This window comes from Zonotrichia albicollis, chromosome 6 (genome assembly GCF_047830755.1).
Source record: "Zonotrichia albicollis isolate bZonAlb1 chromosome 6, bZonAlb1.hap1, whole genome shotgun sequence".
NCBI classification, from domain to species: domain Eukaryota; kingdom Metazoa; phylum Chordata; class Aves; order Passeriformes; family Passerellidae; genus Zonotrichia; species Zonotrichia albicollis.
Genome location: NC_133824.1, coordinates 18,288,947 through 18,301,887, shown reverse-complemented (window position 1 = coordinate 18,301,887; position 12,941 = coordinate 18,288,947).

Sequence of the window (12,941 nt, the reverse complement as noted above, 5' to 3'; positions counted from 1 at the left end):
ATGAGATAACTGGCAAGCATTCAGTAGGTGCTTTCAAGCATTTCAAGTAAAGTTTTTATGGGTATTCATCTACTAATGAAATATTCATGCATTATATTTTTCTCTATGACAAGTGACTTTCACTGAAGCGCCTAATGCTTGGTTTGCTTAGACAGATATAACATTCAATCAAACTAATGGAAACTGTGGAGTACTGTTATACTGGTTATTACTAAATCAAATTCTCTTGATAAATATTGAGTCTCTGATGTTAAAAAGCATTTCTAGCATGATGCATGGATAGTAAAGCAATAATCTGGCCCCTTGTTAAAAATGTTAATATTACAGCTGTCATCATTTAACAACTAACATGATTTCCCAAGTGGAGCAATGCCTCAATCTTAGAGTATTAAAAAATACAATCTGTATGTTGTTTGAGATTTTACATCTTGTGCATGCATTCACTCCCAATGCAGAACACTTGGGCAAGTTTATATTACCAGCAAAATATGTATACATTCTCTGCTTAAAATTTTACATTTCCTTCAAGTATCATTACTTTCACCCACATCAATATGAAGAAATCAATTTTGGTAATTCATAGGCAGGATGCTAATGATCCTCTTACAAAACAGTTGGTAAAGGCCTTTAGAGAATTGTCTGGGCATACTGATGTTTTTCCTATTTGCTGCCTGGTTGCTAAATCTCATTAAATGAATCTAAAATAAATAAAATGTTTTCCCACAATACTTTTCCACATGTGTTCTTTTGACAGTTTTTGCAAGAAACACAGGGTACAAATGTGAAGGAGTTGACAAAGCAATGAATGAGATGAATGCTTCATGCTAGGTTTTTAATTTATTAAATAAAGTTCAGAGGTCAATATTATGCTTAACTGTAGCACTTCTGCATATATAGGGAAGTTGTGACTCCATCAACTTAATATATCCGTAGTCAACATGACCCCATGGAGGAGGGGGAGGCCACAGAGATGACCAGAAGGATTGAGCAACTCTCAAGAGGTGCTGAAGAGAGGCTGAGACAGTTGGCATTGTTCAGCCAGAGCAGAGAAGGCTCCATGGACCCCTCCCAGAGAGCAGGAGAGAGGCTTTTTGCAAGGACACACAGTGGTTGGACAAGGGGGTAATGGCTTTAAACCAAAAGAGGGTAGATTTAGATTAGATGTTAGGAACTGGATATAAGATGCTAGAACAGGTCACACAGAGAACCCCATCCCTGTAAGTGCTCAAGGCCAGCTTGGATGGGGCCCTGAGGAGCCTGGCTTAGTGGCAGGTGTCCCTGCCCATGGCTGGGTGTTGGAACTTGGTGATCTCCCAGGGCCCTTCCAACTGAAATCACTCTATGATTCCATGAACTCTGGGTTGATCACTTTTTAGATGCCACTGTACTGGCCTCCTCCAGGGATCAGAAGGGGCTCTGTGGGACAGAGCCAGCCCATGGGGGAAAGTGCCAAAGGAAGGCTGGGAAAGAAGACAATGATTAGTGATGAATTAAAGGAGTCATCAAACATGCAAAAGTATCTCACCAAATATTTCACCCATTCTAAGGCATCCAGAAAACAGACACTGAAAGTCACACCCTCTATAAATGTGTACAATTCACAGGCCCTGGTAAAAAAAAAATTGTCCTCTTTCATCCCACGCCACGAAGGCACATGATTGTCTGCTTTCACAAAAGAATTTATAATACATGGATGCTGTGCATATGCAATGCATAATGTTCTGGGATCAGGTAACCCTTACTTGAAGGTAAAAATTAGATGCAGATGCATTCGGAGCTCTGTATGAAAGAGTTTGGAAAACTGCCTAAATCTAAGCTAACCTACCAAGTCTTCAACATGTAGTGGCGTCCTTTGTCACCCTGCAGGTGTTGAAACTGTGAAAAGGTGTCAACACCAGGAGGACTGAAGCCTGTTCCTTCTTGTGGACCTGATTCTGGAGCTTTATATTGAAATATTTGATTTAAAATAGGATTATACATTATTCAGGGATCAGCTAAATTATTCTTTTGACATTGCTGATTTGTTTGCTTTTTTTTTTTACATTGAAATTTGGAGGGGCAAAGCATGGTGCTTGGAAAATTAGGAAATGTGTATAAAATTACAGAGCAGTAACTCCGTAGGGAAAATGTTTACTCTGCAGGCTTTTCTCTTTAAAACACAACTGCTTTAAAGCATTGCATTAAATTCTAATGTGTGTGTATTTAAAGAATGCACAATATATGGGAGAAAAAGACATGAAGTGCATAAGGTGGGGCTGCTGTGGCTAAGCACTACTTCTAGCAGAACACTACAGCAGTGCCATGAAATCCTACGTAAGTGGTCAGAACATAAGTAAGAGCTGCCTGTGGGTAGTCCCAACCTATTCACAAGCCCTTTTGAACCATTTTCCTACTTTTTTAAATACTGTTTTTGGCAAACATTTGATACTTGAAATACAAAATGCATGAGTCACCTACTGAGATGGGCACAGTATGTGGTTCATTGAATTTAGCTAAATTGTGAGTAATCTATCAATAGTCCTCATAGTGAACATACTTGTAATAATTTCACACATTACAAACAAGAGTAGGTATGATTTTTCAAGATTTTTTTCCAAGCATTTTTCACTGTAAATTTTTACTTTTTTTTTACTATGCTCCATTTATTGTTGTGGAAAATTGCTAACTTTTTAGTGATGGAGGATAAAAAGAAAAGGTAGCTTATTGCTCATCAGTTTAAACAACAAAACAGAGAGGCAAAACCTGACATATTACAAAATACTGTCTTACAAAGCAAAGTCCTCAACAAGAGATTGAATGAATACAGATTCTTATACAGCTATTGAGATTTATTCTTCTGCCAGCATACCAATTTCTCTTGAGATAAGTAATTTTAAAATTCAGAGGCAGCAGTTCTGAAGCAGAGAGCGGCAAATTACTACAGATTCTGACTCGCCAAGAGCATGGTCAAGTTTCTGTGGTTTTTTTGGGTTTGGGGTTTTTGTGCGTGTGTGCAGGTTGCACTTTTTTTAAAAGAGGGAAACTAGTAAGTAGACAGAGACAAAAAAAAAAAGAAAAAAAGAAAAAAAAAGAGGTGAAAAGTATGGGCATATAAAATAGCATCATAACTGGTTTGTTGGTTTGTTGGATACAGAGAATTCTGAATTGCTGCAGAGAAACATGAACATCCAGGCATAAAATCTTTGAGCAGCTTTTTAAACAAATTCCTTAGAGGAACAGGAATTCAGCATCCCTATGATGAAAATGAGGGGGCGGCCAGTCCCCAAATACTTAAGCGCCAGCCTCTGATAAGAATCTTTCCCTGAATGTTTTTCATGAGTGTGAATGATTATACGTGCATTTATGTTAGTCCCTGAAGTTGTTATTTCAGTAGCTGAGACTTGGGAGCCGTGAACTCCCGTGCTCGCAGAAACCGGCCCCTGCTCGGCTCTCTCCTCTTGCGCTGTGTGTTTTACTCTCGGGAAGATCAGCGGGATGCGGGAACATCCCGTGCGCGACCCTGACGATGTCTATTATGACAAACTATGACTAAACCCCTTCGAAATTATACTTTCCATGAAAAAAAAAGGTAATAATTAAAAACACATACTTGTCTCCTGCCCTAGCCCTGGCATTTCCAGCGACGCGCTGCCGAGTCACCTTCAGCACCTTTCCTACTCTTTTGGCCCGCAAGGTGCCGGACGCCTCAAAGGCGGTGCTGCTGGCGGAGCCGGGGCCGCGGGGCTGCCCGGGCCTCCCCGCGCCTCCCCAGCTTCCATGGGCTGCCCGGTGCTTCCCGGGGCTCCCCAGCTTCCATGGGCTGCCCGCGGCCGCCCGGGGCTCTCCAGCCTCCCGGGGCCGCCCGGCTGCCGGTGCTCTGGGGAGGAGGGACAGAGGCCCGACGGCGCCACCCGCCGCTCCCGCCAGATGGCGCCCTTGCACAAGGGACACGGCGGCGCGAGGCGCGGCGGCGGGAGCGGAACGGGCCGCAAGAACGGGTGTGACCCGGGGGGAGCGGAACGGGTGTCCTCCGGAGGGAGTGGGTGTCCCCCCGAGGGAGCGGAACGGATGTGCCTCAGAGGGAGCGGAACGGGTGTACCCCGGGGGGAGCGGGACGGGTGTCCCTCGGAGGGAGCGGGAGTTCCTGCCGCTGCCAGGTGCGGTGGCGGTGCGTCCCCAAGCCGGTCGCGGAGCAAGGACCCGCCGTTTCCCTTCCGCGGCTTTAGCGCCTCCAAACTCTGCGCCCCCGCCTTTGGCCGCGGCACCGCCGGGCTCTGCGCTACGGCCGTACAGGGCTCGCTGCTCGTCCGGCCTCCGCCGCCCGGCACTCGGCTTCCCGTTCCGAAAGTACGGAATACCTGTCAGCGTGGCTGTGGTACATCAATGGGAAATGCAGGAGTGTGTGAGGTGTGCTCACCGGGCGACACCTCTGCACACACCCCGTGTCCTGTTGTTCATGTGGTACTTCTTGTTCAACAAATTGCATGAAAATTAAATCTTGTAGTCGCTGTTAAAGATGTCATTATCCATTGGTGAAATTTCCTGCCCAGAATATTCCTACTGAATTGCTAGTGCTTCAAATGCTTTCTCTTTACAAGTTCTGGTTATGAGTCAAATAAATCACAAGTTGTTTGGTGTTTTGTGGTTGTTTTGCTTTTGGCTTTGTTTCCTTTATGAATGAATAAGTACTTGACATGTATGTACACATTAATATCTGTGCAATCCAATGACAGAGAAACTCAGGCAAATGTGGCTATTCCTGCTTGTCCCCCAGCCACCAGCCTCAGAACCAGAATGTAGTCTAAGTATATGGAAGAAAAGTAACATGAACTTTTCCCACCTTGTTTTTTATTTAGCCTCTTCTTTGACTATCCTCATGAGTCATGCATTTTTTGGGCACAAATTACCATCTGGACAAAATGCTTTACCTGATTTGCTAAACAGCATGAAGATCCCAGGGGAGGTGAAGATGGCACTGGGACATGGAACACCATAGTTAGACAAGCTGTTTGAAAAACTCCATTTTAAGAATTGGGTGACACTTGCTTTTATATTTGTAGGTTTCAGCTTTTGAATGCTTCTTTCTTATTTCACACTGTGTATGGGTTACAATGAAGTAAAGCTTTAGAAGACAGAAAATTGTTTTCTGCTAAGTCTTAGCAAGTGGCTAAATCAAAACCATAAATTGCAAATATCAGAGTGTTAAAGGTCTCCTTAACAGCTCTCTTGTTAACTTAGGTGATTTATGTCAGTAATTAAGATCCTGGCTGACAAAAATTTTTGAATTGCATGTTGTGGAAAACAGGAGAGGACAGACATGGGAACAATTAAGGAAACTATGGCAACAAAGGGCTCAGTAGCTCTATACAGGTAAGAAATGCAAGAAATGTATTTGGTAGAGAAAGAGGCTTAGGAAAAGAAAACTCTGCAGCTGTAGGGAACCAGGGAAGGAATTAATACCTGATAGATAAGACCAAGAGACAAAAGATCATCTCTGCTTAGGGTAATTACTAAGAAAACTTAATTCAACATCTCTTTCCCACTCAGGGGTGGTATCTGCATTGTCTCATGTGTATCATGAAAACTGTAAAGAATGAATGCTTAGTTACATTGCTGGTCAGAATATCAGAGAAAAGAGGTCAAGGAATCAGTACCAATGCTCCAGTTTTTCCCGGATGTATGGTACAAAATAAAAAATTAAAAATTGTATATATATATATATATATATAGGTGTTTACTGGATAAGTAATGGGTCCTACTGGACAAACTAATCCTCCTATAGAAAACACCCATTCAGAAGGACTTCTGCAATGATCCCTTGGCTTTTAATTTCTTGTTTAGCTATACTTAAGGGAACTTGGCAGTCCTTAAAATTCGTTAACAGTGTTTTAAATCAGCATGTTCATGGCTTCTTGGCATTGTTTCATGTTGTCTGTTTGGACTGTATTTTCTGTTTTGCAGTGTATTGTGTTTCTTGAGTACTCATCAGCCCGGACCCAGAGGCACATGCGTGTGAGAAATCAGAAATCTGAACAACAGGATCTTTCAAGAACATGTACATAAACTCTGACTTTCATGCTTCCATGCATGAGTATAAAGAACACAGAATTAATGGCTCTTCTGTAGCACTTTTCAGATGCAACCCAGTGACTGCTCAGCTCATCCTTTTTGCAAACTTTACAATCTGTAAACCTTTTCGCAAAGGTGTGAAGAGCTTTTCTCCTTTTCTTATCTGAAATTATTATTTTTTCAAGGTCTATATCTGCAAGGCCTGTTCAATACTGTTTTGCATCCATGATGTTTTCTATGCCAAAATTTGAAGCTTTGGGATTCATGTACAGGCATGGTCTGTTCTACTTAGAGAAAGGCAGGTCCCAGAGAAGTGTTCAGCATGTTTATGTCTGTCTAAGAATGCAAAAGTTTGGGTATCCTTGGCTTAGCATCCTTAACACTGAGCATCTCATGTAATTCTAAGTACTGCTGTACTAACAATGTCTGAACAATTCCTAAATTCATGGCATTGAAGTCTCTAGGAGGGACCTTCTGGTGGAAAATAATCATGGTTCCAAAAATCCTCATGGATTCTTCAAAAGGAGGCCTAAGAACATTGTATTGCTCTGAAGCTAAAGACTCAATGTCCTCTCTTGCCCCACGCATGGAGATGCAGAATACACTGCTAGGTGATTTATGCAAAGGGAACCTTTGTTCTAATTGCAGCAGCACTGGCCATACTGCTAAACCAATTAAGGAACAGTGGTGCATTCAAATAGAGGATTAAACACCTTGTTCTCTACAAGGAATTAGCAGCTAACACTGATGTTGTAGCAGCTGAGTCACCTCATAAGACCACAACTCAGCTACCCCACTCAACTTACTGCTTCCACTGGTTTCACCTGAAAAATCTTTCTCCCTATTTGTGGACAGCAACCTCCAGGAAACTTCAGTTGGATCACACTGGAGTGATATTTCAGATGACCATTCTGGCTACTGAGAATTCACAAGCATTATGGCACAGCAAGGAAGGGATCCTACTGTCCACCAGCATCTTTATCCAGATGACCTGTGCTAAAGTCGAGTGCCATGCTCTTTAGCATGAGCTGGATGAGTTGTGTTTGCCAGTCACCTGTAGAGGGCTGTACTCTGGCACACACATGGAGCTATAATTTCTGCTGTGGTGGTGCCTTGAGATGCCAGCCTGGACACCCTAAGTTCTCAAGGGTTTTTAGGCACTTCCCATACAACAGTGGAGATCCTCAGAGTGCTTCCCCCACCTCAGTGCATGGAAGACCTGAAAAGATCTCATTTCCTACACATCTGTGAGAGTCTAAGCAGTGCCTGCTGCAGCTGGGTAACTTACTGCTCTCCCAGTGCTGTACACCAGCATTACCTCCTAAACAACATTTAGGAACTGAAAGAGAGAGAAGACATGGAAGATGTTCACCCCTTGCAATTGTTAGAGGCTGATAACTGTTGTCACAGATACTGCGTGTAGGTCAGAAGCATGGCCTGAAACCACAGAAAATTCAAGTGCAGCAATTGAAGAATTTGGAAAAAAATAAACAAGATTTAATAAGCTAGAGGCTGCAAATCTACAAGGAAAAGAAAACATTACTTCTCAATGCTGGATTCTAATCTGAATAAAAATGGAGTTCAAGGTTTTCTACAAAGGATCAAAGAAATCAGACGACTAACTGGCAAGAATGAGGAAAATGAGGATTAGAAGTGGCAGACAGGAACCTGAACTGGAAAGCAAACCAAAGCTTTCTACAGCTGAAGAGGCTTGGCAAAAAGGATCAAACCATCATGGCGAATGAAAGCTTCAGGCACAAAGAAGACAAAATAATGATTGCAAAATCCCAGGTTCTGATAAAGGAGACCACTTGCCTAAAACCATACTTAAAGTTCCCATTTCTTCTATCTGGCTTTTTGTGGAATAGTTTTGATTAATTTAGCTTTGGTTAACATACAGCATTAAAATTTAATTATGAACTAGATAATATACTTTATTCAAGTTTAAATTACTTAAATCATACTTATAGTAGAACCAATTCCATCTCTTATAGGTGCAAAATCTCATGGGGCTTGTGATGTTTAAGGGGATGGAAATTGGGCAGCAAGATTAGGTGGGTCTAATGCACACCTTCATGAATTGGATATATGTCGCTCTCTTTTCCTAGTCAATATAATCCAAGCAGTGTGGGGGAACTGAGCTCTTGTCAGCTCTGTTAATTCAGTTCCTCATTAGCCAGTTGGTGATGCTGAATTGGTAATTGCCCTTTACCAGAAAAGCTGCTAAGATATTTATCCCTTCAGAGTTGTATACATCTGATGAAGCCAGTCAGGAAGGGATCTGTATCTTGGCTGCTGCCTGCTGAGCTCCTCCTACCCAGATTGTTACTCTGACCACAGCTAATGTATTCATCTCAAATAGGCTACCAGAGATTCAGCTTTTCTGCTTCTGCTGCCAGTAATAGCCATGAAGTCCATGGGACCATCAAAATGTTTCCAAGATACTTGAATTGTGACTTCCTTCAGCTTTGAGCCCTCCTGGCTGTGAAGGAAATCAGCTGTATGCCAGGTTTTGCTGAGCTCGAACAGCTCTGAGTTGTGCTGTGATCTGCAACACTTCTGGGCTCTTCAGAGCTCTTTGGCAAGTGCTAGTCTCTGCTTCACCTTTCTGGTGCTGTCCTCTCATGCTTTCTGGAATGTTGTAGAAAGCTTCGATGGCTCGCTGGGGTCACAAATAAGCAGGAGAAGGTGTCCCTACCAGGGACAGCCAGGGAGGAACCTCAGAGATCCCAGCAGATATCCATTTTCCTATAGAAATAGTAAAGTCCTACTGTTTATCCTCAAGATAACATTGTAGTGGTCTGAGGATCTGAAGTCATAACAGATAGCCTGTTACAGACAGAAACAGGAGACTGATCTTGGAAGTTTTAGGCACATCTTTGACACTTATTGCAGGATTTTATACCATTTCCAGTCCTGGATGTGGTGACCTTGCACTAGTCATGTTTTTTCCAGCTTCCTTGTGCATTTGGAGTCCTGTGGTGGGAAGAGGTGATTTCATTCTGCTTCTTCACTGTGGAGTTCTGCCATTGGTGGGACAGCTGTCAGGCTCCTTGCAGATAACTAATTCAGAAAGACTCCTCTAAATTGTCCTGATAACTTAACTAGCTCATTGCTTTTTACTATGTGACAAATGAGATTGGATAACAAAGGTGACAGAAAATTACCTTTTTCTTATCCCTTGATCTGGTCCTGAGTATAGCTTGGCTGTAACTGCAGTAAAACTGGTGTTGGGATTGATTGCAAGTTATTACACAGTCTTTCTTTTAAAAGACTTCTGAGGTGGGTTTCAGCAGGAGGGGAAGAAATGGAAGAAGGAGGTGCTGTTTCTTGGGGGGTTCTGTTTCATATTTAAAATATCTGTAAATATAGTTGCAGAGGCTGGGCCATGAATTCTGCAGTTGGGTGCAAATATAAATGTGAATTGTGAATTACAGAGTGAGTAGAAATAAATGTTCATTATAAGATTGGTTGAACACTTCTGCCTGAAAAATTTCTTCAATATCAGGTAAGGCAGACAATGATTAATTTGTATCTTTTCCCCCTCTCCCCCTTTTCATAATATAGGCTTTCCTTAACAATGTTGAAATTTCTAACCCACGTGAGGGGTTTGAAAGGGTTGCCTTTTTAGTGACCAAAGTTGTTGAGGCTGGAGTTGAGCAAAATTCCAACATAAGTAGAAGATTGAAGCATTGGTTGGACAAAAACCGTAGCTTACCACCAAAATTACGTACCCAGTAATTCGCACCTGGAAGTTGTAGTTTGTTTGTCTACTTTTCTCTCTGAGCTTGACTCCAGTGCAAGGATGATTTTGTAAGGCATACATTATCAAGGCTGGCAGTTGTAGGAGGATAGGATATAAGTAAATAAAGGTAATATAGAAAATAATCTTACCCCCCTAAAGAGTTGCAGCTGAGCCAATTACTAAGGATTAGGAGCAGGCCTGATGTTAACAGGCCACAGCTGTAGCCCATCAGAAGAGTGTTATAGAAGAGTGGATGGGTTGGCTGAGGGGAGCTGGAGTCAGTTTGCTGCTGTGAGGACAAGGAGGAGTCAGTGCCTGGAGGAGCTGCCTACAAGAAACATCAAGGAGGTGTGAAACTCTAGCAATATGGAACCCTTGCGATATAGTAGAAGCAACAGGCAGTGATGACTAAGTTGGCAAGGAAGCCACCTTGTACTGAGCCTGGGAAAGTTTGTCCACCATGGTGGGTGGCAACACAAGTCACAGAGGCAACAATACCAAAACTGAATTTTCTGTATTTAGCCAAAGTTTCTTTTTTACTCTCCCATTAAAACTGAAAGAAATGCTCTATGGAAAATACAGCTACACAAGTTCCTTTTTCTCATCCCACTGTTCTAGTGGATCTTCCTACTTCCCAGTCTCTATCAAGATTTCTGTATACCTTGCAGCTAAAATGTCTGTCTTCTTCCATTTAAAAGTAGAGAAATGTGTAGGAACACTAGAAATGTGGATGTGATGTACTCTGCTCTGGCTGCAGGCTGCTGCTGCTGTGTGCCAATTGCCTGGGAGCTGTGGGAGCAGCAGGATGCTGCAGCTGGGAGCAGCATGCACCACTGACCCAGTGCAAGTTTCCACAACTTGAGAGCTGCTCTCTTGTAGCACCATAAAAAATTACATAGAACTGCTGAGAAATTTTGGAGAAATTTTAGACAATAACTAGTCTGCCCTCTGTGACAGTCAGTGTCCCTTATAAAAGCTCTTTAAGTAATCTACCATGTAGATTTCCACAAAGAATGTCTTGCAGGTGCCAAAATGCATAGATGTATTTAGTTGTTTATTCAGATATTTTAACCAGCTGATTCTGTATAGCATGAGCTTAGTTGTAACAAGCTGAGTATGGTGTTTTCCCAAAGTTGAGTTTTTCCATACTCTTGCTAACACTGATGAAAAGTGCTCAAATTTCCAGATCTCAAGCTGGTGGTCAAAATTGAAAATTATTCCTATAAATGACATTTCTCTGAAAGAAAAAAAAATACCAAAACCTTTAAAAGATGAGAAGAAATAAGGCCTCCACTATAAATGGCAAAGTCTTGTGAAATACAAAGTTACATGTGGCATATTGCCAGGGCAGAAGCAGTTTTGACAATTGTTCTAGCCCTGCTGTCAGTGTTACCATTCTGTGCCATGCCCTGGGTTCCACACTCCTGTGTGACAGCAAAACAGATTCTGTTAGTGACAATACAGTGTAGAAGAAACATTGTTTCTGAACAGGGTTCAGAGGTTGGAAAAGCAGCAGGTTTAATTATTGTACTTTAGTTTGAACATGAAAGCTGCCCAGCTGCTGGTGCAGCAAGGTGTGAGAGCACCAGTGACCTGGCGGCTTCTTTGCCCTCCCTGCAAATCTGTGTGTGGCTGTAGGTATTTCACATCAGCTCAGGTGTGAAGACCATCCTATCTGAAGGGCTAGATCAGGGACTCATCTTAAAAACACTGTTTGCCAGAGATTGCTGTGGCCTTTGAGCTGCTCTCTTCTGATGGAGTTGTTCTTAGCACTACTACCAGCAAACATTGTTCTTCTCAATGCCACCTGGTTGTGTCTCTCACTTGGAGTTAACACAGACATGTATTATCAAAGCCTAGATGGAAATGCACAAAAGAAAAATTTGCATAATATCAAATCAGGGTTTAATGGGGTCATATCTGCTGTTTGCTCTGTGATAGGTGGTCTGTGATTGCATTTCCTACTTCATATGGTGGTTTGAGGGGTTGCTGAAATGGTTATTTTCTTTAAATTTGGTTCACCTGTGCCTGTTACTCAGCAGAATAGTGGGACCCAGTCTTAGTCTTATCACATTAGTAGTGGTGCATAGGTGTGCTATTCATGATGAAGGGAGAGAAAGAAGATCTCCTTACTGTTCATTTTCCCTTTTAGTTAAGGTAAGAAGCTTCATAGTGTTTCATCCTAGGCAGAACTTCTCGAGGAGTCTGGAAACATTTTAGTCACTAAAATATTGCACCTCACTTATTTTTCCAATGCTTGCCAGCAGCTCCTTGGGGACAGCAAATTTTTTTTATCTGCAAAATCAGGACTCAGTTCTTGCAGGAGCATTGCACACATTCTTGGAAAGGTATGCATGTGTGCTTCTAAGTGGTCCTGCTTTATCACAACATTTCAGTTAATTTTACTTCATCTATTAAGACAAGGAATACATAATATGGGGTCTGTGACCATGGGGACAAATATAGAAGACCAGAGGACACAATTTTAGGTTGTTTTAAAAACAAGCTTCTTTTTGTTATTGTTTTGTTGCTTCAGCATCTCAGCTACCTTGAAAGTTGGCTATTAGCTTCTCCATGCTACTCCAGAGAGGTGCTCAGCATTCTTAGGGCTATTTCCTCTCTGCCAGAGCATCTCTTTGCCTTCCTCATGCTACAAGATCTTTCAAAACCCCTCGCAGCAACATCACCAGATACTGTGGTGGATTGTCCTTTTCCCTTCCTCAAGCTTGTTGAAGAAAAAGCTTAATTTGTATGTCTTCCCTCGCTCAGCTGTCACCTTAAAAGTTTCTACAAGCAATGAAAAGATCTCCTGGATTGTGTATCTTGAAAAATATTGAGGTTTTTAGACTTCTTTTGGTTTCAAAGGCATCATTGGAAGATGAGATCTGATGCAGGGCACAGTGTCATGGCTAAGAGGATATTTTGGATAAGAAACAACTAAGCACTGTTAGTTAAGTGGGGATGAATCAGAGACATGTTCCACAAGATCTCTGGTCTGTATTCCACTTGGACAATGGACAGGTCTTTGGCATTGAAAGGAATGGCTTCCAGCAAGCTTATTTCTGGCAATCATAGACAAGCTATTTGGCACACTGTTTCACTAAATTTCAACGGAATAAAAGAAGGCAGTCACACTCCTTTATGAAAG